The sequence below is a fragment of the Canis lupus genome, chromosome 3, assembly GCF_003254725.2.
Source record: "Canis lupus dingo isolate Sandy chromosome 3, ASM325472v2, whole genome shotgun sequence".
Lineage (NCBI taxonomy): Eukaryota > Metazoa > Chordata > Mammalia > Carnivora > Canidae > Canis > Canis lupus.
In genome coordinates, this window is record NC_064245.1 from 65,657,958 (window position 1) to 65,682,769 (window position 24,812).

Sequence of the window (24,812 nt, forward strand, 5' to 3'; positions counted from 1 at the left end):
GTGAAGCAGACCTCCTGGGTACCTTGTTTCCAATGAACACCTCAGGGATGCTGGCTTCTTGCAGCTTTCAAAGCCACCATACTCATCACTGGGCCTCCATTGCAGTGGAAAGAGAGGACATGATGAATGTTTGCCATGTATTTGAATTCCTTGTCCTGGAATTAACACATACCATTTCTGCTCATGTTGGCCATACGTAACAGGACCCCACATAGAGTAAATACAAGGGGATTGGAAAGCATAATCCCTGGTTTGGTAATGACTTCCCAGCAACAACTCTATAGCATAGAAAGGGAACATGAATCATTGGTAGTCTGCATTTATTGTATATTTTAGGCACATTCTTAAATTATACAAGGTTAATTAGGTTCATTTCCATAATACTTTTCACTACAAGTAAAAAAAAGTATGGTATCATTGATCTTTTTTTCTATTAAATAAGGTTGTAATATGAATTAAATAGGTTAGTAAATGCAAAATGTTTAGAATAATGAATGGCACATAGTAAGTATAATGATTGATATCTATCATTTTTGTTATGTTTTCTGAAAAAAAAAACACCTTTTAGCTTTATTTTTTAATAGTTATTCAGGGATTCCCAACAAGACCCTGTTCTACATTGGTATTCAATTCAGTCCATTTGGTTCTACAGATATTTATTTAATACCTACCATGACTGAAGAGTTTATTTTCCATGGCTGTCTCTTCCTTCTCTGACCTATTATGAAATCCGTAAGCTATCTGAGGTTCCACTGAACAGATGAAGGGATATTCCATTTTATGTTCCATAATCAATCAACAGGTACAAATTCATGAGACTAATAAATCCCCAGACTAATGTGGTTTCTGTGGTGTTGGGGCTACTGCTAGCAAAGTTCAACAATTGCTTCCATATCTTTAACTGTATTAATTTCCTGTGGCTACCAAAACAAATTAATACAAACTTGGTGACTTAAACAGCAGAAATTATTGTTTCATAGTTCTGGAAGTTAGAAGTCTGAAATCAAAGTGTTGACATGGACAATTTCTCCTGGAGGCTCTGAAGGAGAGTATTCCATGCCTCTCTCCCAGGTTCTGGTGATTGCTGACAGTCCCTGGTATTCTTTGGTTTCTAGTTGCACCACTCTGATCTCTTTCTTCTCTTTCCATGTCATTCTTCCTGTGCCTCTGGGGCCAAACTATCTTCTTATGACACCAATCATTGAATTAGGGCTCATCGTAATCCGTTATGACTTCACCCTACTTGATTATGTCAAAGATCCTATTTCCAAATAAGGTCATATTAATGGGTGCTGGATTTTAGGATATGAAAATGCATTTTATGGTGAATGCAATTCAATCCACAGAACTAATTAAATTGATTATACTGAGATGATGATGATAAGGTAAACATTTATTATATGCTTGTTATATACCAGGCATTAGGTTAGGTATTTTATAAGGATTGCCTTATTTAATCAGAACACGCTATTGAAGCAAGGATATTATTATTTTTACTATTACTATCATCATCATCATCATCATCATCATCATCATCATCATCACACCATTTTCAAATGAGTTGACTGAGATATGGAAAGGTATGGATGCTTTGCCGTAGGTGAGAAAATGAATTGACAGAGCTGGGGGTGGAATAAAGTCAGTGTGAGTCCAGATCCAATGCTGTCATTTAATATATTGTACAGTCAACATCTGTTTCTAACTCAGTAACTGCTCCTGAAGCCAATAAAAATGTAGATCCTTCCTCCAGTTCCAATCCAGCACATGGGGCCCTTCTCTTGCTGCTGTTCCCTTCTTATGTTTTCCCTTTGATCCTTCCTGTTTATATAAATGTTTTCCCCATTTCCATCTCAGAGCTTTCAGAAGATGCTGCTCTTCTCAGTTAACCACAGCCAAAGAAGATTAGCTGAACCTTTTCCTGAAGCTGTGCTCTGGCTCAAGGCAAGCTTTCAATGCCAGCTTCCTTCCTTGGAATCTCTGGCTAATATGTCATGTAATTGCAGAGCAGAGAAGCCTTTCTACTCATCCTGTTTGGCCTGAATGTTTGCACAGGGCTTTGTAAAGAACTTGGGTTATTGTTCCTCCTACCTAAAGAGAAATCAGAAATTACTATTTTGGTGGGAAGAAAACTTTTTTCTTCATCTGAGGTTTATAAATTATAATCACTGAGGCAGTCTGGGTGGCTCAGCAGTTTAGCACTGCCTTCAGCCCAGGGCCTGATCCTGGAGACCCGGGATCGAGTCCCACATTGGGCTCCCTGCATGGAGACTGCTTCTCCTTCTGCCTGTGTCTCTGCCTCTCTCTCTCTCTCTCTCTCAATCTCTCATGAATAAATAAATAAATTATTTAAAAAATAAAATAAAAAAACAAATTACAATCACCTGTTATAGTAGGTAAAAATTAAGGACAGAAACAAAGCTATATAATGGCCTAATGATCCCCTCCACAGTAATACCTGCATTTCCATGCTTCTGAGGCAGCCAGTGTCAGTCAATAAGCTCATATACACCCTTCTGTTTTTCCCACTGTTCTGATACATGTATATAAAATAAGTGTAAAATAAAATAAAATAAAATAAAATAAAATAAAAAAGTGTTTAGACTCATTTTAAACCAAACAGAATCATACTATACACATTACTTTGAAACTTGTTCTTTAAAACAAATCTATCATTCATATATATATACACATATATATAATATATATAATTCATATATATTATATATATATAATTCATATATATAATATATATAACATACATCATGGCTATTTTCATCCAGAGTTTAATCCTTAGACCTCTTCTCCAACTCATTGTTCTCTTGGAGATACCATGCAGTCCCAAGCCATTGCAAGTCTCTAGGTTGCTGACTCCCAAATTTATATCTCCAGTCTGGGTCTTTGCCTGAATATCAGACTTGCATATCCTATTATGTCTTCATCATCACTCTTTGCATGTATTATAAAATTTAGCATTCTCACACAGAACTCTAATACTCTCTTCAAAACAGACTCTATTTGTGCTCTGTCCCATCTTAGTTTATGGAAATCTCATCATTCCATTGACTCAGGTCCCAAAAATCTTATAGCTGTGCATATGTCCTCTCCTTCTTTCCAAGGATAAAATCCTCACCAAATTGTTCAGCAAATCCCTTTGTCTCTCTTTCAGTGTATATCCAGAGTCAATCACTTCTTATTCCTTCATTATTTTCATTCTGGTTTAAATCAGAATCTAAATTTTATGATATATAATATAACATACACTCACACATATTTATAATTAATAATGTATTTAATTATATATTATATTCCATAACATTATATAGAAATTATATATATAATACATATAATCTTTGTTCTAAATTGACATTTTACACAAGTGGGATTATACTATGTATGTTATTCTACTGTCATCTTTCCTCTCATTCTCCTATTTTTATTTTCAATTTCTGCTGTTTTTCTTGCCACACATTTACCTTATCTACTCTCCCCATGGTAAAAAAAAAAATGCATCTTTTTATGCATAATTTCTCCAACCTTTATAAACATTTAAAATATATAGATATCTATTCACTTATAAATATATAAATTAAGGGATTAAGGAGTTCCTTGTTTGCTTTAGAAAAAAACTGAATTATATCTCCCATATGTTTTCTATATCTTATTTTTTCGACTTGTCAGTAAATAGAAATCTCGCAAGTTAACCTTTATTGCTCAAATTCATTTTAATGACTGGTCAGTAGTCCATGAAAAATGTAGATGCAGTAAGATTTATTTAATCTCATTCTCCTGGTGGATATGCCTTGTTTCTGATTTTTTTCCCCCTGTGAAACAATGCTGGAATAAACACTCTTACATTCAGTTCCTTTTATTTCTAGGGTAGGTTCCGGAGAGTGAGACTTCTGGGTTGAAAGAGATTCCTAGGTCAAAGGTGTATTTTTATTTTGAATAGATGTTTTCAGGTTTCTTTCCAAAATGGTTGTAATAAGTAACGTGTCTACAAGTGATGCATGTGAGTATATTCCTCCATTGTTGTCAGTAGTCAGTGTTATTGTACCTTTTAAACTTTGACAGGAGGGATCCCTGGGTGGCGCAGCGGTTTGGCGCCTGCCTTTGGCCCAGGGCGCGATCCTGGAGACCCGGGATCGAATCCCACATCGGGCTCTCGGTGCATGGAGCCTGCTTCTCCCTCTGCCTGTGTCTCTGCCTCTCTCTCTCTCTCTCTGTGTGACTATCATAAATAAATAAGAATTAAAAAAAAATTAAAAAAAAAATAAACTTTGACAGGAAATAGATATATAAGGTAATACTTTGCTCTTTCTCATCTACCAGTGAACTCGAGCATCTTTTCATATATTTGTTGTCCATTTGAATTTTCTCTTCTACAACTTACATGTATGTAGACTTTACTATTTTATTTTTTTGATAATATGTGATAACTCCATGTTATAGATACTACTTCTTTATCTGTCAACTGTATTGCTACCCCTCCCCCTCATTCTTCCCATTTTATTGACTTTATAGTATCTTTTCTCCCATTTCTATGGCCATTTGTGTCTATATTCTTTTAAGTGCTTCTGGGTTTTCTGTGTTTATTGAGGTCCCTCCAAACCCTAGGTTGCTGTGTGCTTTTGTCCTTTAATTTTGTTTTTCACATTTAAATAGTTTATCCATTGACTTTTTTCTTATATTTAGCATGAGATAGATATCCAACCTTATTTTTCTTTAGGAAGATAATCAACTGTGTTTATACTACTAAATAATTTATCATTTTTCCATTGTCTTAAAATACCACCTTTGACATATATTACATTTTTATATATACAGAGGTTGTTTTCTGGAATATTTTTGTAGTTTTTCTATTTGTAGATTACTGTTCAATACTATATTAGTATGAATACAGAGGAGTTGACATTCAGGTCACATTCTATACCAGTTAGCTATTATTACTTAGTGCCTTACAGCAATGATCTTTCTTTCCTTTTTCTCCTTCTTCTCCTTCTTCTTCTCCTCTTCCTCCTTCTTCTTCTCCTCCCCCTTCTCTTCCTCCTCCTCTTCCTCTTTCTTCTTCTTCTTCTTCTTCTTCTTCTTCTTCTTCTTCTTCTTCTTCTTCTTCTTTCTTCTTTTCTTCTTCTTCTTCTCTTCTCTTCTCTTCTCTTCTCTTCTCTTCTCTTCTCTTCTCTTCTTCTTCTTCTTCTTCTTCTTCTTCTTCTTCTTCTTCTTCTTCTTCCATCTATTTTGTTAGTTGGCTGGGTGGCTTTTCTGGTCTGAGTAACTTCTGATCCCTTCTGGGCTTTCCCATAGACCTGTGGTCAGCTAATGCCTTGTCCAGTAGCTGGATGATCTAGGATGGTCACACCCATAATGCCTGACTGTTGTAGGCTGTGCACTCTGGTGCCTCAGTCTTCTCCACTTGACCTCTCTTACTTTAGCAAACTAGTTTGGGTTCAGGTCCATGGTCATCTTAGGTCATCTCAGGTCATCATCTCAGGATTCTGAGTATGGTGAGAGAGAGAAAGTCCTAATGTGCAAGAACTTTCAACCTTGTTTATGTCATGCTTATTAATGAGCTAGTGGTCAAAGCAAGCAAAAGCCCAAATTCATATTCAAAGAAGGAAGGGTGCAAATTTACTCTGCCTCTTGGTTAAAGAGATATGTATGCAGGAATTGGAAGACTTTGTAGCCATTTTCAGAATGTTCCACACATTAAGAATCTGAATGAGACTTTGCTTTCCAGTGTCAAATAGGATCCTGCCACTCTCCATCTTATAAAATTGCCTTGGCATCTTTTGATCTTCAGAACTCTCAGCATGACATGGTCTGGTCTCTACCTACCTCACATCAGCAATGCCCATTCACAATACCCTGGGCTCCATCATGCAGAACTATTTTATTTTCCTTTTACCTGTACCTTTGCTCAACTTAAGACAATAAGATAGCTTTCTTGCTTTCATGTTTCTGCTTTGATTCATATTGGAAGTAAATGTTTCCCTTGATTCACTATGCCCTTGCTTGTTCCTACTCTCCAAAAAGAGGCTATTTTCCCTGGAAATATACTAGCAGCCACTGGCCACTGGCCTTCACACTTGATGATCCTTAAGAGAAAGGTCACTGTTCTCTTGCACCTGCAATACTTGGGAGGAGCACTCCCTCTCTTTCTTCCTCATCTCTTGTGGTCTACCCATCAAGACTGTTCCTTTCCCTGAGGAGGAAGCTCATCAGGGACTGGGTGGTAAGTCACAAGTGAGATAGGAAATAAAAGGTCCTGTCACATCTTCCAATCAATAACTTCACTTTTGCAAAGGTTTGGGCCCATGCTTGCTATAAAAAAGCAGATAATCCCACCCTGTCTTAGGTAATTAATTCTCATCTTTGTTAGGTAGACTCTGGACAGAACAATGGTGATGTCTTACATCCTATGTTCCTGTGTCTAGAATGTTCTTCTTTCCCTTTTCATTAATCTGCCCTTTCAATTGATATTTACTGACTGCCTGCTACATGCCATTGTGCTAGATGTTGAAGATACAACAACAGATTAGATCAACCCAGTCCCTGTTCTGATGGTGTTTGTAAGTCAAAGTGATTCTCTTATAAAGTCTTTCCCCATTTCACTCACATCCATTCCTACTTCCTATAGCAAGTACATCTTTTTTTTTAAGATTTTATTTATTTATTTATGAGACACACACACACACATACACACACAGAGAGAGAGAGAGAGAGAGAGAGAGAGAGAGGCAGAGACACAAGCAGAGGAAGAAACAGGCTCCATGCAGGGAGCCCGATGTGGGACTCTATCCAGGGTCTCCAGGATCATGCGCTGGGCTGAAGGCAGGCACCAAACCCCTGAGCCACCTAGGGATCCCCGTCAAGTGTATCTTTTAATCTTTGGTATTACTATAATTTTAGCTCATTTGTCATTCTCCAGGGGAAGTATATACATGCACATGCACACACATATCTAGGCTTGCTTCCCCAAGTTATACATGCTAGGAGAAGGACGATAACACAACAGTAAGGAAAAGGCACTTTTGTATTTTTTTTTAAATATTATATTTATTTATTCATGAGAGACACAGAGAGAGACAGAGACCTAGGCAGAGGGAGAAGCAGGCTCTCTGCAGGGATCCTGGTGTGGAACTCCATCTCAGGACCCTGGGTTCAGGACCTGAGCCAAAGGTTCAGATGCCCCAGGAAAAGGCACATTTGCATTGGAGCTTACACCCAAGAATTACTATGAATCCAATCCTTTGACTTTCTTTCCTTTCCCTTCAGGATCCCTGAAAGTTCACACATTTTGGGGGGTGATTAGTAAAGTGCTTTCCTGGTAGTTCAAGGACTGATTTCTATTTTCTTCCTTGTGGCTGTAGCCAGAGCTACTGACTGTCTCTTGTATTCAGCTCTCTGAGACCATAGGCTCTGGACTCAGAGACTCACTGCAGCTCTGTAGTTCTGGTTGGGGTGGGAAACAGGTACTTTTCTGGGGTTAAAGCTGTCTATTTAACTCCTCGATGTAACAGTGCTACACTTTCAGGTTGGTTGGTTGGTTGGTTGGTTGGTTTATTTATTTATTCATTCATTCATTCATTCATTCATTCATTCATTTGACAGAGAGAGAGCAAGCACAAGCAGGGGGAGCTGCAATAGGAGAGGGAGAAGCAGACTCCCCACTGAGCAGGGAGCCATGTGGAGTTCTATCCCAGGACCCTGGGATCATGACCTGAGCCAAAGGCAGATGCTTCAGTGACTGAGCCCCCCAGGCACCACGACTTTCAGTTTTCATATGGAATATTTTTTAAATAGTTCTGGAACAAGTTCACCTATTTCTGATTCAGAAAACACTTTTTTATGAGTTTTTTTATGAGCAGAAAACATTTTAATGGATCTTTTTGTTTTCACTTTAAAGGATAATATCATTATTATGATGATGATCATCATTATTATTATTTAGTATGCAGTTGCTGGATCTTCTTTTTATTTCTGTATGAATTTTATTTTTCAGTTGAAAATATAGAATGCTTCACAAATTCATGTGTCATGCTTGCTCAGGGTCCATCCTAATTTTCTCTGTATTGTTCCAATTTTGGTACATGTTCTGCTAAGCAAGAACTAAATATATTTCCTCTTTAGTGCTTAGTGACACTAACAAATCTACTCATTTTATGAATGAGGGATCAAAGGCCCAGAAAAAAGCCTTGCTCAGAGGCAAGTAATTCTCTCCCTGTCCCTCAGTCTTGTTCTCAATGTCCCAGGCTGGATTTTCAGCTCAAGTATTCATCAGGTTCTGAAGCAAAGAGGTTTGCTGGTGGTCTTTGGGGGCTTTCTGAGGAGTCTATATGAGCAAACAGATTAGGTCTCACCTCTTCCTCAACACTATCTTCATTTGTTGAGGGACATTTGATTGGCTGAACATGAGAGAGCACTCTGTCCTTTTCATCTCTTGGGTCTTGGAACCCAACTCAGGTCATTACTATCTAGCGGATTGTAATGAATTAAAACCTATTGGAAAATTATGAGGGTGAGACATACCCTGGCTCTTTGCTCCAGTCTAAGATAGTGATCTAATCCAAGTTCCTAAGGAAGTGTACCTGTGTAAACTTGTGAATATCATGGGACAAATAATCACCCTTCTAGTTCCCAAGCCTCTGACCATCCAGTAGAAACACCTTGCCTACTAATGCATCAGAAATAGAACAGAAATCATAATAGCTGCTACTTGTGATATGGTGCTTATATACCCACTGCAACTTTAAACTAATTACATGTATTGTCTCATTTAGTCTTAACACACCTTAAGAAGGCATTGCATTTTTTCCATTTTATAAATGAAAACACTAAAGCAGAGGAAAAAGTAACCTGCTAATGTAACACTTCAAATGACAGAGCTAGTCTTCAAATCAAGACACTATGACTTCAGTACTCGAGTTTGTAAAAAAGAGATGACAAAACAATCTCTTCATGACATTTCAGAAAATGTCTTGAAAACCACATGGGGCTTTGCTTTGTTTTGGCATTAATAAGACAGAGCAGTAGGACTGGAGCTGACCCAATAGTGAGTCAAAAATCCCAGATTCTCATCCTGACTCTGACAACTTGCATAGGCTTCTTGGACTGCAATGTCTTCATTTGTAGAATGATAGATGGAGCTAGCTGGTCATGACAAAGATGTCATGGGCTTTGTAGTCAGACAAGGTCTAAAGTTGATTTCACCATATACTAACTGTGCTTGCTAAGGCAGGTATCTTAATCATTCTGAATATTTTTTTTTCCACATGTGGAGTGGGATTTAAAACCTTATATTAAAAGCTACTGGGGCAGATAAATGTGTCATATAAGAAGAGAAGCTCAGGTGAGGCTTGTGACAGATGCCTGATCAATGCTCCATAATATGTTCAGGTCTTTCAGCTGGTGAGTCTAGAAACAAGATGTGGTTCCCAGAGCTCCTCTCTCTTTAGCACCTTTATTTCTATTGACATCCAAGGCTGAGCTACCCTCCTGATCTGTGGCTATGGAGTTTGTGGTTTGAATGTTTATGAAGCTTATCTCCCTGGAAGCCATAATCAGTGCCAGGATTCTCCCTATGGCTCCTTGTTTTAACAACTCACTTTTCTTGGCACATTTGACTGCTCTGGGTATAGGATTTCTATGATCTCTCAATATCCTGTTTCTGAAGTCCTTGAGGGAATCTGAGCAACCCTACATCCTTTCATCCTTTTCCCCACTGAGGTGCTTTACTAAGAGAATGATACACATAAGGCAGCAAAAGAAAAAAAAATCAGAAGAAAAATGCTTTGTTAATAGCCAAGAATTTAGCATCCATTAATATATAAATACCTGATAATTTTGAGTTAAGAGTTAATAAATAAAAGAGGAAGTGAAGTGTCTTATCTTCCCCAAGTTTAGATATTGAGACCCATGGGCTGAAGGATGCCTGTGGGTGAAGGAACATGTAAATGGGCACAAAGCTCCCTGAATGTATTTACCCAACTGGACATGGGGGTGGGAAGAAGTAGGCTAAGAAGGAAGACAAGCCTACCTTAGAACTGAGATTTTTTGCAGCAGAAGACAAAATGAGAAAGAGATGGGCAATGTAGTTTCCTGCATTAAAAGGTACAGTGGCCTCATGCTCCAGTAAGTGTAGCCCAATGAATACATAGGCTCTGATCAGTCAGCTCAACAAAATAGGCCTGGCATGAGAAACAATTTCAACATTTGAAGGAAAAATTCTAGAAGTCTTCTCTCTCATAGCTTATTAATCAGAAAGGACTCTAATGTATTTCCTTTTCAAATTGCCAGATAATTCACTTAAACATTTTCATGCTAAATTCCTAGAGTATCAAGGTGGAAAGAATCCTTGAAGACATCTAGTCTACCAACCAATCTTTTGAATGAATAAATAACAAAATTCCAGAAAGAAATGACTTGTCTAGAGTTGTTCCAGGGTTCTATATTCCTTAACAAGTATTCTCTCCTCTACTATAGTATATCATTAATCTTGAAATGCTGTTGTTGTTTCTTTGTTCTCTGTGCTTCTTCCTTCTTGTTATTTTAAAAATTTATTTCCAATACTGATGTATATTCTCCATATATCCAGAAAGGATTTCCTCATGTACACAGAAGACTACTAAAGAAGCAATTCATTCTAGATATGCACCCATTAGACTATACACATATCCACCAAAATAATTATATACAAATGCTCACAATTAGCTTTATTTATAATATTATCAAGCTAGAAACAACTCATATGACCATCGACAGAAACATAGATAAAAAATTTGTGATGTACTTAACATTCCATTTTACAATGGAATATTACACAGCAATATAAAGGACAAACTACTGATAAGTGCAATGAGGTAGATGGATTTCAAAGACATTATATTAAGTAAGAGAAGTTAGACACAGAAAATTAGGTATTCTATGATCTTATTTATATGAAGCTCAAGGAAGGCCAAAACTAATCAATGTAACAGAAGTCAAGTGACAGAGTTGAAGTTGAGAGCTATTGATTGGGAAGGGGTACAAGCATAGGGGAGTATGAAAATAATCAATGTCTTATTCTGGGTGGTGGTTGTAAGGGTGTGAAAATATGCAGACATGCATAAGTCTGCATATTTTATAAGTACCTAAATTATACCTATGTATAATCTTTAAAACAAATCTTTAAAAGAGCAGTAGAAAAGCTGGAACTATCCCAATGGAAAGAATAATTAACATACTCCAAACCTAGGCTAATAGAATTAATATCATTGAATACCAAATTTCATTTTAAGATAGCAGCCAATGGAAAAAAATCCTAATCATTTGTCACTCCCATTTTTTAAAATAAAAAAAAAATCACCAGGAGAGAGATTTTAGAAGTGACATTTTTCTTGTAAAATTAACTTATCATATAGTCTTTTAAATGAAAGGCATTAGACAATATAATGAATAAAATTTCTGATATTAACTCAGCAGAAATGTTGAAATATCTTAATACGCCCATATTTTTCTACCAGTCTTTCATAAAGATGACATTTATGATGAAATGGGATGAAGAGATTTTCTCAGAGGAAAAGATAATGAGATCCAGGTGATCATGACTTACCTAATTGACCAGAGGACAGAGCTTTGACCAACATGTCTCAACTATGACATGTATAGGAACCACCTGGGGATCTTGTTAAAATGTGGAAGATTCAACAAGTTAGGAATAGGGCTGAGATTCTGTATTTCTAACAAATCTCTGGGTGATACAGTTGTTGTTGGAACAAAGACCACACTTTGAGTAACAAGGGCTTAGACCACTCAGGAAGTGTTAACTCATCATTTACATTACTTGTATTGGGGTGTTTGTTAAAAATAAGATTTCTGGGCTCCGTCTCCATAGGAGGTGTGATCAAAGATGTTTTTTTTTTCTTTAATAAATCTCAAGAAGATTATGGCATATGTTAAAATTGTCTAGCCACTGACTAAGAGAAATGGACTTGTGACATGCCCTTTATAGTTTTCCAGAAACTATAATTGTTGCATCTGATTTCACATATCAGGAGAAAGGAAAAGAAAGGGAAAGAACATATTTTCAATATCTTATATACATCAGTCACTTAATGGATGTGCAATTAACTTTAGTTCATTTAATCCTAATGAATATCCTATAAGGTAGGAATTATTTTCAATATTTTAGAGTAAAAGATAATAGTTGATAATTATTCAACACCTACTATGTCCTAGACACTAATAAATGCTTTAAAAGTATCATCTCAATGAGTAGCATGATGAAATAGGCTTTGTTGTTTCATCACCATTTTATATTTCAAATAATGACACCACTCTGGAATCTGTCTTTCTAGAGCTCAAGCCTCAACCCCTAAATGATATCATCTAAGAAGGCCAGGTTGCAACCCAGGTATTGTTTATTTATTTATTTTCTTTCAACTTTAGTTTGACCAAATAGCACATCTTATTTTCTTTTCATTATGCTGTTATTACTCCATCATTCAATTATTTTGTTTTGAGAAGTATCAATGAAAAGACTTAGGGTATTAAACTATAGTTATTGACATCTGTACAGTATTTTAAAACTTATATATAGATTGTTTACAAAATATTTTAGCTGATTCGATTCTCCATGTATCCTCATTTTATGTATCCTCATTTTATGAATGCCAAGTGCCAGAAAAATGGAATTAATTCTCTGTATTTCAGATGTCAAACTTCTCACTCCAAATCTGCAAGCTTCCCTTAGGTCAGTCTGCTAAGGGAAGAAAGAGAAGAATACGGGAAGTGGGACAAGCAATTACTTGGGAATCAGCAGCATTGCATTCTGGTCCTTGCCCTGCCAATAGTGGAATGAAAACTTGGGCAGTCTGGTTTCTGTCTTTGAACTATAACTTTTTCCATCTTAAAAAAAGGGATTAGAGTATACTTGTTATTTTTAAATAGTGTTGACTCATTTTTATCAAAGCTCTTTCTTTAAAATAAATCTTACAAAAAAAAATAAATAAAATAAATCTTACAATGGACCACTAACTCATAAAGTAAATCTTATGGTAGATAGTTAACAACTAAACACTGAGAACCCATCACTTTCCATTCTAGGGCAGGGCCAGAATCACATTCATTTTGTTACTAAGTTCCCAGATCAGAACAGTGGGTACTCATAAATACCTTTGAATGAACAAGGCTCCTTTATGGATTCTCTGGAGCTCCCTGGGGCACAGTGTGAAGACTATTGGGTCAACAGGTGTCAAGCTTTTTTGTGATTCTAAGAGGCCACATTTCTTAGAAACTAAAACTTCTCATAAGAGTTCAGACAAAAAGCAGAGATATCTCTGAATATCCCTACTATACAGGGACCCCAGGTGTTTCCAGGTAAAGTCATTTCCACAAAGGCAGAATTCTACAGTGCTATTTTTCACATGATGAAGTATCTTATGCTTAAGGATTGGACAATTTGTTCTCCCATTCATTCTCAAGAAAATACCAACTGAATAACAAAGCAAAACAGACAAAAAACTAGATCTACTTAGTGACTTATTTTTTTATTTTTTCTTTGCTGTGAACTCCGTGCACAAATCTATTCTTCTCCCAACTCTTCTGCAAAATTCTTGGGTCCTCATGGAAATTAGTTTTATTTGTATGTTGTCTACATATCTAACTATGACACAACTGACACTTTATTTTTCTATTTTTAGATTTTAAAAAGAGGTTTTATTATGAAAAACTTCAAAAATACAAAAAAGTGGGATGAATTACTAGCACAATATTTAGAATTACTAATCACTTAGAGTTATGAATACAGTATATTCTCATACACTGCTCAGTTCTACTGTTTGTCTCATTTACTTTACCGATCCCCATTTTCCTTTGTGAAGAATTTTAAAAGTAGTTTGATGAGATGAGCACTGAGTGTTATAGTATATGTTGGCAAATTGAATTTAAATAATTTTTTTGAAAAAAAGAATGTTCACAGAGAGGATCTCAGTGTCTAAAACCAAGAGCAAAATGCTTCAAATGGCCAACCGAGAAGCTAGTCTTCATGGAAGGTCAGATATAGGCAGAGGGATGGCCATACTACCTAGCACAATCACCAAACCCTTTGCATCTAGCCCCAGTCAATAACCCTCACTTCACTGTCTTCCCCAAGAAGATCATATTCTATTTACCCACACCATGGGCCATCCTGAGTCAGCTATAAATAGGGTCCTTCTCTGAAATGTCCTTATCTCCCTTTCATAGCTGAGAAAACTCTCACTCATTTTCAAGACGTAGCATCAATGTCTCATTCTCTGGATTAAATTAGTCATATTTCCTTATTGATAAAGTACTCTATAAACAAAGATATGGTAAACTTATCAAAGCCTTTAATTATATATTATAAATCATCAAAAATATGTAATTGCTTATGAACATTTATAATTTATTTGTGTAGGCAAGGCATCTATTCATTCTCTAGGTAGATTCTAGGTGTGTGTTTGTGCCTGGCTAAATCCTTTGTAATCTTTCTCAGGACACCCCCATTTCCACCTGTGATCCTGTGTAACAAACTGATGCATACACTCATTGGCAACAGTAGAGCTATGGGCCCATTCAAATTGCTGCCTGTCATCTAGAAACAGATCTTAACTTATTACACAGATATAATGGAGCTAGATTGTATCTGCCTATTTCAGGGGGCTGATTGTACACCTCTATTCCTAATTCCCCTTTGGTGACATTACATTGGTGGTTTAACAGAAAGCCCAGTGGAAGTATTTATACTACGGAAGTGGGCAAACACTCCACATCATTCTTTTTCCCCTAGAAAGTTCGCTGCTGAACCTTTATCAGAATTGTAGTGCTCATTTGTCATTTCCTGATCTCTCAAATTGAAGCATGTCATTACATATTGTCATAACCATGCTCCTCTCCTTTGTAGTACTTACCTTTGTTGTAAATTGATATTCATTTCCACTAGGAAGATTAATTGGGATCATATATATTAAATACTGAGTATAGGTCTTGGATATTTATTAAGTTTAAATTATTAAGTTTATTATTATGTAAGTATCTGATAAGGTTATTTTCCCCTCCACAAAACTTTCCATGAAAGCAAGATAATATTTGTCTTCTATCCTCAGGATCTAGCACAGTACCTGGCCCATGATAGATGAGCAATTACATTGCAATAAATTAATAAATAAAATCACTTTTTTTTTTTTTGCTGTTGACAACAGCCCTCTGATCTACCACACACTTAACCCCCTTTGTGTTTGCTTCTCAAAAGTAAGAGAGTTTGGATTTTGCATATTATCTGCATAGGGGGTGCGAATGAGTGTCCTATGATTCTGTCACATTAGTCATGAGCATTTGTGTCTGTCCCTGTCTTTTAGTAAATTATTAGTATGAGGACAGGTTTCCTGAGAGACTAAGTAACCTTTAAAAATATTTAGTGAGTAGGAACAACAAACGTATCTTGGGGATTCATGTCTAGGAAATAGACTTAATTAGGTACTTAACCATTCACTATTATCCTCTCCCTTCTATGTAATAATGTGGCTTTGATTTGGTTACTATGGCTGTCCCCAAGTTGTCCTTGTTTTAAGAAAACTCATTTTTTTCCACTTGTCATTTCTGAGGATGTTACAAAAAGATAGTTATGAAGTATTTTTAGCTTTCCCTTTTCTCATTTGATTCATTAGTGGGAATGTAGCTAAAATGTGGCTTCATTAGGTCTTTTCATTGATGAGCATACATTCATTAAAAAAAAGCTTGGCCTTCCAATGCTGACTTTCATCCATCCAGGGATTCCTGTTCACAAGTTAGACCTTGCATCTTTAACAAGAACATCAGGGTGCTTAGCAGTGAGGGCTGCATAGGTGAGGCACCATGGATGGATTTAAAGGTCAATCCAGGAAAGTGAAATAATTTTGTTTTTAGTCCTTTGTTCTGCAAACAAGTGATTTGGAATATCTCAGACCTTACAGCACCAGGAATCCAATGTGTAAGTTTGTATAATTCTGGTGGCTACCCATGACATTGTATTCTTAGCATAAATGTATTGCTAACATGAGAGGCCCCTTGGGATTCTGGAAGGGACATTTGGCTGAAGGTCAGGAGACCTGAGCCCCCAGTCTGTCCCTGGTATTAATAATAATGATAATAATAAAAATAGTTCACACATTTTGAGTTCTTGTTTGTGATAGACAAGATTTTAAGAGATTTATAAGTATGAGGATATTGAAGAGATGCACAGGCTGAATGTAATTCTTTTATTCCTTGTATGTTTGCTCTAGTCTTCCTGCTCAATCCCATGCACTGGTGTCTAGGAAATAAATAAGACATTTAGTCCAATCTAAATTTAGTCATAATGAATACTTTTAACCTGAACTGTCCAAAATGGTAATCACCATCCACATATTCCTAGTTTGAGCACTTAAAATTTGGCTAACTCAGATTGACATAAAAAATTGTATAAAATACCATCAAATTTTAATATTTTGAGAAAAAGAATACAAATCTGTTTCATAATTATTATACTGATTGCATGTTGAAGCATTTTAGATAGTTGGATTATAATGCATTGTTCAAATTAATTTCATTGCTTACTTTTATTTTAATTTAATGTGGCTACTGCAAAGTTTAAAACTATATATGTGTCTACTATTAATGTATTCATCCAGGCAGAGAAACAGCATGTGTTAAGGATCTGAGTCTTAAATAACTTGGTGCTTTTGAAGAAATGGAAGACAACACAGTATCTTGGAGTGCAGCGAACAATTCAGAGAGTGTATAAAAGGCAGGGAATGAGATAAAGGTAGAGAGTGAGGGATCATATCATGCAGGAACTTGTAGTCTCTGGTAAGAAATTTGAATTATTCTAAAAACAATGAGAAACTGTTGAAACGTTTAGGCAGCAGAGGTAGGATATGATATATATTTGATATCACCTCTCTAAATTCTCATTTCCCTGCCTTTATTTTTTTATTTTTATTTTTTTAATAATAAATTTATTTTTTTGTGTGTTCAATTTGCCAACATACAGAACAACACCCAGTGCTCATCCCGTCAAGTGCCCCCCTCAGTGCCCGTCACCCATTCACCCCCACCCCCCGCCCTCCTCCCCTTCCACCACCCCTAGTTCGTTTCCCAGAGTTAGGAGTCTTTATGTTCTGTCTCCCTTTCTGATATTTCCTACCCATTTCTTCTCCCTTCCCTTCTATTCCCTTTCACTATTATTTATATTCCCCAAATGAATGAGACCATATAATGTTTGTCCTTCTCCGATTGACTTATTTCACTCAGCATAATACCCTCCAGTTCCATCCACATTGAAGCAAATGGTGGGTATTTGTCATTTCTAATGGCTGAGGAATATTCCATTGTATACATAGACCACATCTTCTTTATCCATTCATTTTTCGATGGACACCGAGGCTCCTTCCACAGTTTGGCTATTGTGGCCATTGCTGCTAGAAACATCGGGGTGCAGGTGTCCCGGCGTTTCACTGCATCTGTATCTTTGGGGTAAATCCCCAGCAGTGCAATTGCTGGGTCGTAGGGCAGGTCTATTTTTAACTCTTTGAGGAACCTCCACACAGTTTTCCACAGTGGCTGCACCAGTTCACATTCCCACCAACAGTGTAAGAGGGTTCCCTTTTCTCCGCATCCTCTTCAGCATTTGTGGTTTCCTGTCTTGTTAATTCTCCCCATTCTCACTGGTGTGAGGTGGTATCTCATTGTGGTTTTGATTTGTATTTCCCTGATGGCCAGTGATGCAGAGCATTTTCTCATGTGCGTGTTGACCATGTCTATGTCTCCCTCTGTGAGATTTCTGTTCATGTCTTTTGCCCATTTCATAACAGGCCCCTCCCCCAGAAGACCAGCTAGATGGAGAAGTTCCAGGGGAAGTCAAGGGACTTAAAGTATACAGAATCAGAAGATACTCCCCCGTGTTTTTTTTTTTTTTTTGCTTTTTGATGTCTGTTTGCTTCCCCCACCCTTTTTTTCCCTTTCTTTATTTTTCTTTCTCTTTTTCTTCTCTTTCTTTCTTTTTTTCTTCCTTTTTTTCTTTTTTCTTTTTCTCTTTTCTTTCCTTCTTTCTCTCCTCTCTTTTTCTCCTTTTCCCAATACAACTTGTTTTTGGCCACTCTGCACTGAGCAAAATGACTAGAAGGAAAACCTCATCTCAAAAGAAAGAATCAGAAACAGTCCTCTCTCCCACAGAGTTACAAAATTTGGATTACAATTCAATGTCAGAAAGCCAATTCAGAAGCACTATTATAAAGCTACTGGTGGCTCTAGAAAAAAGCATTTCCCTGCCTTTAAAATAGGTATAATATTAATGCCTTCAAAATACCATTAAATAAGATAATGCTTCAATAATCACTCTAAATGCTGTACCATGCTATAGAGGTATAAATTAATCTCATCACTATGACTAGTGCTCAGAAATCTTCAATGATTCCCTGACATCCGTGGCATAAGGTCTTCCATCTGTTAGTCACAACTGACCAACAGAAACATTTATCTTCCATCATGTCCCAATATATACCTCCAGTGTTCTCCCCATTGCACCTCTGCTCCTATACCTGGCCTTCGTTCATGATGGACAGCAGTTCACTTAGAATGCCCTCACCACTTATCTCCACCTATTCTAATCCAATTCACATCTGCACGTGTATTAGTAAGGACTCTTTTGGTCACAAGGAACTGAAATACCTCAAATTGTCTTGAACTGTTAAAGGAATTTGTGAATAATATAAATGAAAAGTCCATGGGGACATCTAGTTCCTTCAGGAATGAATGGATCTGACAACTCATGAAACTTTGCCCAGAATCTGTATTTTGGGTTTCCATCTTGAAGTTTCTCCCATAATTTACCAAGATGATTATTTGGAGCTCCAGATTTTATCCTACCAAGTTAACTTCAGTAGAAAGAGAATTTTTCTTTCTAGTGCATTTTAGCAAGAGCCTCATGTTTTACCATATTGATCTAAATATATTATACATCCTTAACAATCCTATGTAATACTTATTACCAAACCCAACGCCAGAGCCTGCCCATGGATTGATGGTACCAAGTGGGGTTAGTCCCAATTCTATTGAAATGGATAAAGTAGAATTGAGAAAATATTCTAAAAGAAAAAGAATTAGGAAATGGACACTGGACAGGCAAAAAGAAAGGAAAACAAAAAACTCACCCAGGTATCTACCATAATGATATGGCTCATGTCCCATGTCCTCTATGAGGCCTGCCTTGATGACTTCAGGCAATAATTATCTTTTTCCTTCTTGACTTTTCTTCATACTTGGTCTCTGAAGCATACACTTTTGGTTCTTGATATTCCATTCTGCACTTTATTACAACCATAAAATTTTTATTGCTTGATTAGACCTTGGTGGTAATCTCATCCTGGAGATGTGAAAGCCCAGAAGGAAAAATAATAAATTTTGGATTATTTTGAAAACATTTCTTAAGGACTTTAGGTTATATCTGGGGGAAAATAATATAAAAATTCTTTTAAAAACCCTTAGCTTTATTCCCAGAAATCTTCCCTTATTTTCCTCATCCTTAAAATTTCTAAGTATGTCAATGACAATTTTATGAACAAACTAAGTAATACGTGGTGTAATTATAAATATCTAACCAACTGTGTCTTTTGATCTACAAAGAAGGAATGTATTTCTCCTTTCAATGAATAGATCTAAGTATGTATATGTGTGTGTGTGTGTATTTACTTAATTCATTTGTTTTCCTTTGTCTTTACTTTCTAACTTTTTTCCCCAACACTCCTTTAGGTCTAAATGTGCTTGAATCTGCCTGCCTGTCATTCCTGTTATGTTCTTGTTTGTGTCTTACAGTTGTCTATGAGTTGAGAGGTATCTACCCAAGGGCAATTGAGTATCTGTGTCTGTTATAAGTCTAGGAGCTGCTCTGTATCTAAATGTATCTGTTTCCCGCCCCCCCCAGCTTTATTGAGATATAATTGATAAATAACATTGTGTAAGCTCAAGGTATATAGTGTGATGATTTGATACATACATATATTGGGAGATGTTTCCTGCTATAAGGTTAGTTAACACATCCTTCATCTCACATAATTATCATTTTATTGTTATTTTTATGGTGAGAACTTTAAAGCTATACCCTCATAGCAGTTTCTGAGTATACAATACATTATTGTTAACCATAGTCACCATGTTGCACATTATATCTTTGGAATTTGTTCATCTTATAACTAAAAGTTTGTACCCTTTGATTAACATTTCCCCATTTCCCTTACCCCTGTATCCCTGACAGCCACCATACTACTCTCTGTTTCTATGAGTTCGATGTTTTCTTTTCCAGATATAGTTTTCTTTTCCATATATATATATATGTGGTATTTGCCTTTCTTTAACTTATTTCACTTAGCATAATGCCATCAAAGTCCATCCATATGGTAAATGGAAGGATTTCTCTTTTATGGCTGAGTAATATTCCACTGTGTGTGTGTGTGTGTGTGTGTGTGTGTGATATGTATATACGACATTTTATTTGTCCATTCATCTGTTATGTACTATTGGATTGTATCTATATCTTGACTATTATGAATATTACTGCAATAAATATGAGAGTGCAGATATCTCTTTGCAGTAGTGATCTCATCCCTTTCAGATATATGCCTATAAGTGGGATTGCTGGATCATATTAAACTTTTCTGACTTCTGATTTCACAGATAGGAAAAGAATAGTAAGACCTTTTTGGTTGAACACACCTGGGGTTAACATTTGCTTTAACATTGAATAATTTTGAGTATTCCAGTACCATCTTTACCCTCTATTCTTTGATGTTCTCACTTTCAAAATATAGCAAATAAGGCCTATTTTATAGGGTGGCCATAAGAATTAAATAAAGTGAAGCATATAAAGCACCAAGAGCAATTCCCAGCATATAATAATCCATTCATTTATTTATTCTATTTACTAAATATTTTCTTAAGAGTTTACTCTGCCACTGGGTATTATTCTAGGTACTGAGGATGCATAGATGAATAGCATAAAAACCTCATGAAGCTCACTTTATAGTGAGAAATTGGTCAATGAGGGATACTTCTCTTCTGATACACCTTTTCCAACATCTCATGGTTTATTAGTAGCACTCTTAGGGCTAGAATCTGACATGAGGACACAGTTGTCCTGAATCCCAGACAAATGCTTGAATCACCAAATTTTCCTATTACATACTGACAAATATGAATCAGTATTGTGTATGTGTTTTTTAAATAAGTTTCTTAAAGGTTAGCATCATAATTTGGGGAGGAGGGAAGCTTAGAGGTATAGAGAAAAATAAGCTGAATGGAAAGGGCCATACCAGGATTTAGAGCACCCGCACTCTAATCCTGTTCCTCTGCTCCCAGCAAACTGTGAGAGCCTTTTCTTAATAGGCTCTGCCATTCTGGATCTCTATTTGCTTCAATATTAACTGAGAGTTTTGGATTAGATGCACGTGAATCTAACACTGATGTTTCTAATTACAAAAGATTTCCTTCAGTATCCATGAGTTCATTCATGTATTCCTTTATTTAATAGTTATTGAGTTGCCTCTTTATGCAGTGCAAGTTGGTAGACATTAGGAGTACCAATAGGATAAAATACATGACTCCAATACCCTTAGAGAGTACATTTTAATTAAAGAGGTTAACAGGTATGCAATGAATGATAACATAATGTGCAGAAAGCTACAGTATAGGTGTGAAGAAAAGGCTGTTGTACTGAAAATGAGACTGGACTTATTTCCATTTGTAAGGATGGTGGAGAGAGCCTTGACAGAGGAGACGGTGTTCAACCATGGCATTTGATGGATATTGATAGATACAATTCAGATAGGCAAGGAATTGAGGAAGGAAAGTTCAGGCAAAGATGACTCTGAAAGTTTATGTCACTTTATGGCAATGACTAGTAGTTTGGTTTGGTCAGGTAATATTGTACTTTAAGAGGAGTGACCTACATCATTAGAGATGTAAGTTGGAGTCTGATTGCAGAGCATAGAGACTATCAGATTTAGGAATTTGAACTTCATCTACTAGGTAATGGTTAAGTGTATATTTTCAGGTAGAGAAGTGGCATGATTAATTTACTTAAAAAAATAGAATTCTGGTGGTAGAATTGTAGATGAATTAGAGGGCAGTGAAGTGGAAGTTCAATTAGGAAGCAATAAAGATCCCAAGTAGGGCAATAAGAATTGAAATGAAGAAGTGGATTAGACACAATTAAGAAAAAAGTGACAAGTTTTAGTAACCATTTGAGTATAGGGGCACTGGACAGGAGAAGCTGGAGATGAATATGTCATGTCTCACTTAGGTGACTAGACACTCCTAGTTACATAGGGGAGAGAAGGGCGAACTTTGAGAGAAGGATGAAGGTTCTGGTTTGCAACTGAGGAGATGTCCTAGTGTGACAGACACCTAGATGGATGAATCTGATATATATGGACATTGGAGTCTGGAGCCAGCAAAAGAGACTTTGAGCCCTGTTGTCAGTGTATCCATCCATGAAATAAAATTATAATATAGGTGAGAAAATAGAGTTTATGGAGCAAATAGAGCTTCATATGGAGAAAACAGAGCATGAAGGAGTTAAAAGATAGTCCTGGTCCTCCTCAAACAGTGACCCTGTACCCAAGGGGAATTGCTCAATGTCATCTCAAAGAGGCAAAAGCCCAAGTGAGTTACTACAGGTAGAGATTCCTAGGGTATTAAATTCTGTGGTCAACAATCAAGAAGATAAGATTGAAGTGAGGGTATGCAGGAAGTAGAGCAAAGAATAGCATTATGGAAAGGTTGGTTAGGCAAAGTCTGACAAGGATCCAGAGGTGGGATCAAGTCCTGAGGGTAAGATTTTCTGAATTGCTCATGGGATGCTTTTATTAGTAGGTTAGGTTCATCTAAAGGGTCTGGTGTGTGATGAATGTTTTAACGACTTTTCCTTATTGTGCTATGAAGGACAACATATATTCAGAACAACTAAGCCATAAAGAGAATTTTTGAGGTAAAATGACTGAAAAGTATAGTGGTATGGCTTCACCTAGATAGCTCAAGTTTAGGTCAACAGCATTTATTTTATATGTCATCTTTGTTTATGTATTTATTTTTTTAGAGTCATTGTTGACTATTGTAAATTTTATAATAATAGGAAAGCACATCATTTAAGGAAAGAGTGAAGAAATTATTTTCCAGTTCTATGCATATTGGATTATTAGTGGCAACATTAGCTGCCATTTTTGTTGAAAACAAACATGTATATATTTTTAAAAACAACTTTTGTTTGAGTAAAGTTGACATACTGTCTGTGTTTATATTGGCCTCATTATCAGTCAAGCTCTTCTAGTGGTGGAAAAATGGCTCTAAGTCGTGTGTCTTTTCACCATCAGGAGCAGAAGAGAGGTGAGAACTACTTCACTGTAGAAGCCACAACATATCAGAGGCTCTAAGCTAGTTATGAACTAATGTCTGAGCCAATCAGTGTGGCCAGAAGCATGGCCAGATGATGTGCTTCTGGTCAATGGGGCCTCACTTCTGGAAGTAGTTTAAACTACCTTAAACATATTGGCTAAAATTGAGGGGCATGCATTCCCAAAAGTACAAGAATGGTAAAGACACAAGCAGATGACCACTCTAATTTATCAAGGTGATTCTTTGTTATTTTGAAAGAATGCTACTCAGAGACAGGAGTTAGTTTTATTTCTCTCTGTCTGCTCCCCCATCTCTCTTTCTCATTTCCTAGTTGAATATAGAGGCAAAGATGTAAAGCTTCAGGAGGATCCAAGGCAAAAATACATAGGTAAAATAAGTCTAAGACACCAGGAAAGTGGTACATCAATGTCACCTGAGATTGCTGGTAATTTGAAATGCTAGAGACAGAGTTTGTTGTGACTTCTTATTAGCTATCCGAGGCTCTATGACCATGTCTGACTTGTATCCATTGCTTCAGATTTATTTTAGCTTCTAGGAAAGAATCATTGGCCTGAATACTTCATTTTCCAACCAACCTCAATAGCAATGATATTTGGTGTAATTTTGCAGGTTGGCTTTGTTTCAAACCATCAACTTTCCATCAACACGTTTTGTCTCTGAAGGCAAAATCACAGTTTCTGCCCTGTACATTTTTATGAAGGTTCTCATCTCTGGGGATGCTATATTCAAAGTTACCAGATGTGCAAATACAGCCTCAGGCTGAATCTGTGGCCCCATTATAATCGGACTTCCTGTTTTGACAACTCTCCGCTCATACAAAGAGGAACAGGTAGCATCTTGAAGTGAATTCACTGCAACCATTTGGAATGAAACCTTCCAGGTGCAGCAACTGACAACTACCTCAATAGAGAAAATGACAGCATTTGCAGCTTGGAGAGTCACCTCATAAATCTGCTGTCCCACTTTTAGTATACAGATTTTAATTTAGACTTGATTTATTAGAAAATTTCCAAGCTACTGAGAAATTAAGCATGGACTGAAATGCCTTTCATCAGAGAATTAATGTCAAGATCACTGGTGATGTAACATAGAGAAGAAATTACAGCTCAAATATAATGAAAAAAAAATCTTATTTAAAGTCAAGAGAATTGAGTTCTAGTTCATGAGTTGGCCCTGAGTAGCTGTGTGACCTTGGGCAATGTCCTTGTAGGATCTCATTTTCTTTACTTGTAAATAAAAGGCTGCAGTTGGAGGACTTTCAGTCCTAGTAATCTATTCCATTTTTGCATTCGTTACTCACAAGCTAAGAGAAAAAAGGAGATAGAAAAGAATGATAAAACACATCAGCACTGAATCTACTCAACACTCACCATCATAATAAAATATATTTAAAA

General features: G+C 36.5%; 1 long non-coding RNA gene and 1 other non-coding gene across 10 annotated transcripts in view; one reads left to right on the forward strand and one right to left on the reverse strand.

The window, feature by feature from the left end:
- Positions 1-24,812, forward strand: part of LOC112653694 (uncharacterized) — a 92,465-nt gene that overhangs the window by 12,464 nt on the left and 55,189 nt on the right. For 5 of the 9 annotated variants that reach the window (XR_007409916.1, XR_007409914.1, XR_007409915.1 and 2 more), the window contains exon 4: positions 12,333-12,388. This is a non-coding gene — a long non-coding RNA (uncharacterized LOC112653694). Of the gene's footprint in view, positions 1-12,332; positions 12,389-12,687; positions 12,961-24,027; positions 24,804-24,812 lie in introns of those variants that run through there. The other 4 variants (XR_003132623.3, XR_007409910.1, XR_003132624.3 and 1 more) reach the window with 3 other exon arrangements.
- On the reverse strand, positions 8,002-8,107 carry LOC112654254 (U6 spliceosomal RNA). The gene has a single exon (XR_003132903.1). It is a non-coding gene; the product is annotated as a U6 spliceosomal RNA (small nuclear RNA).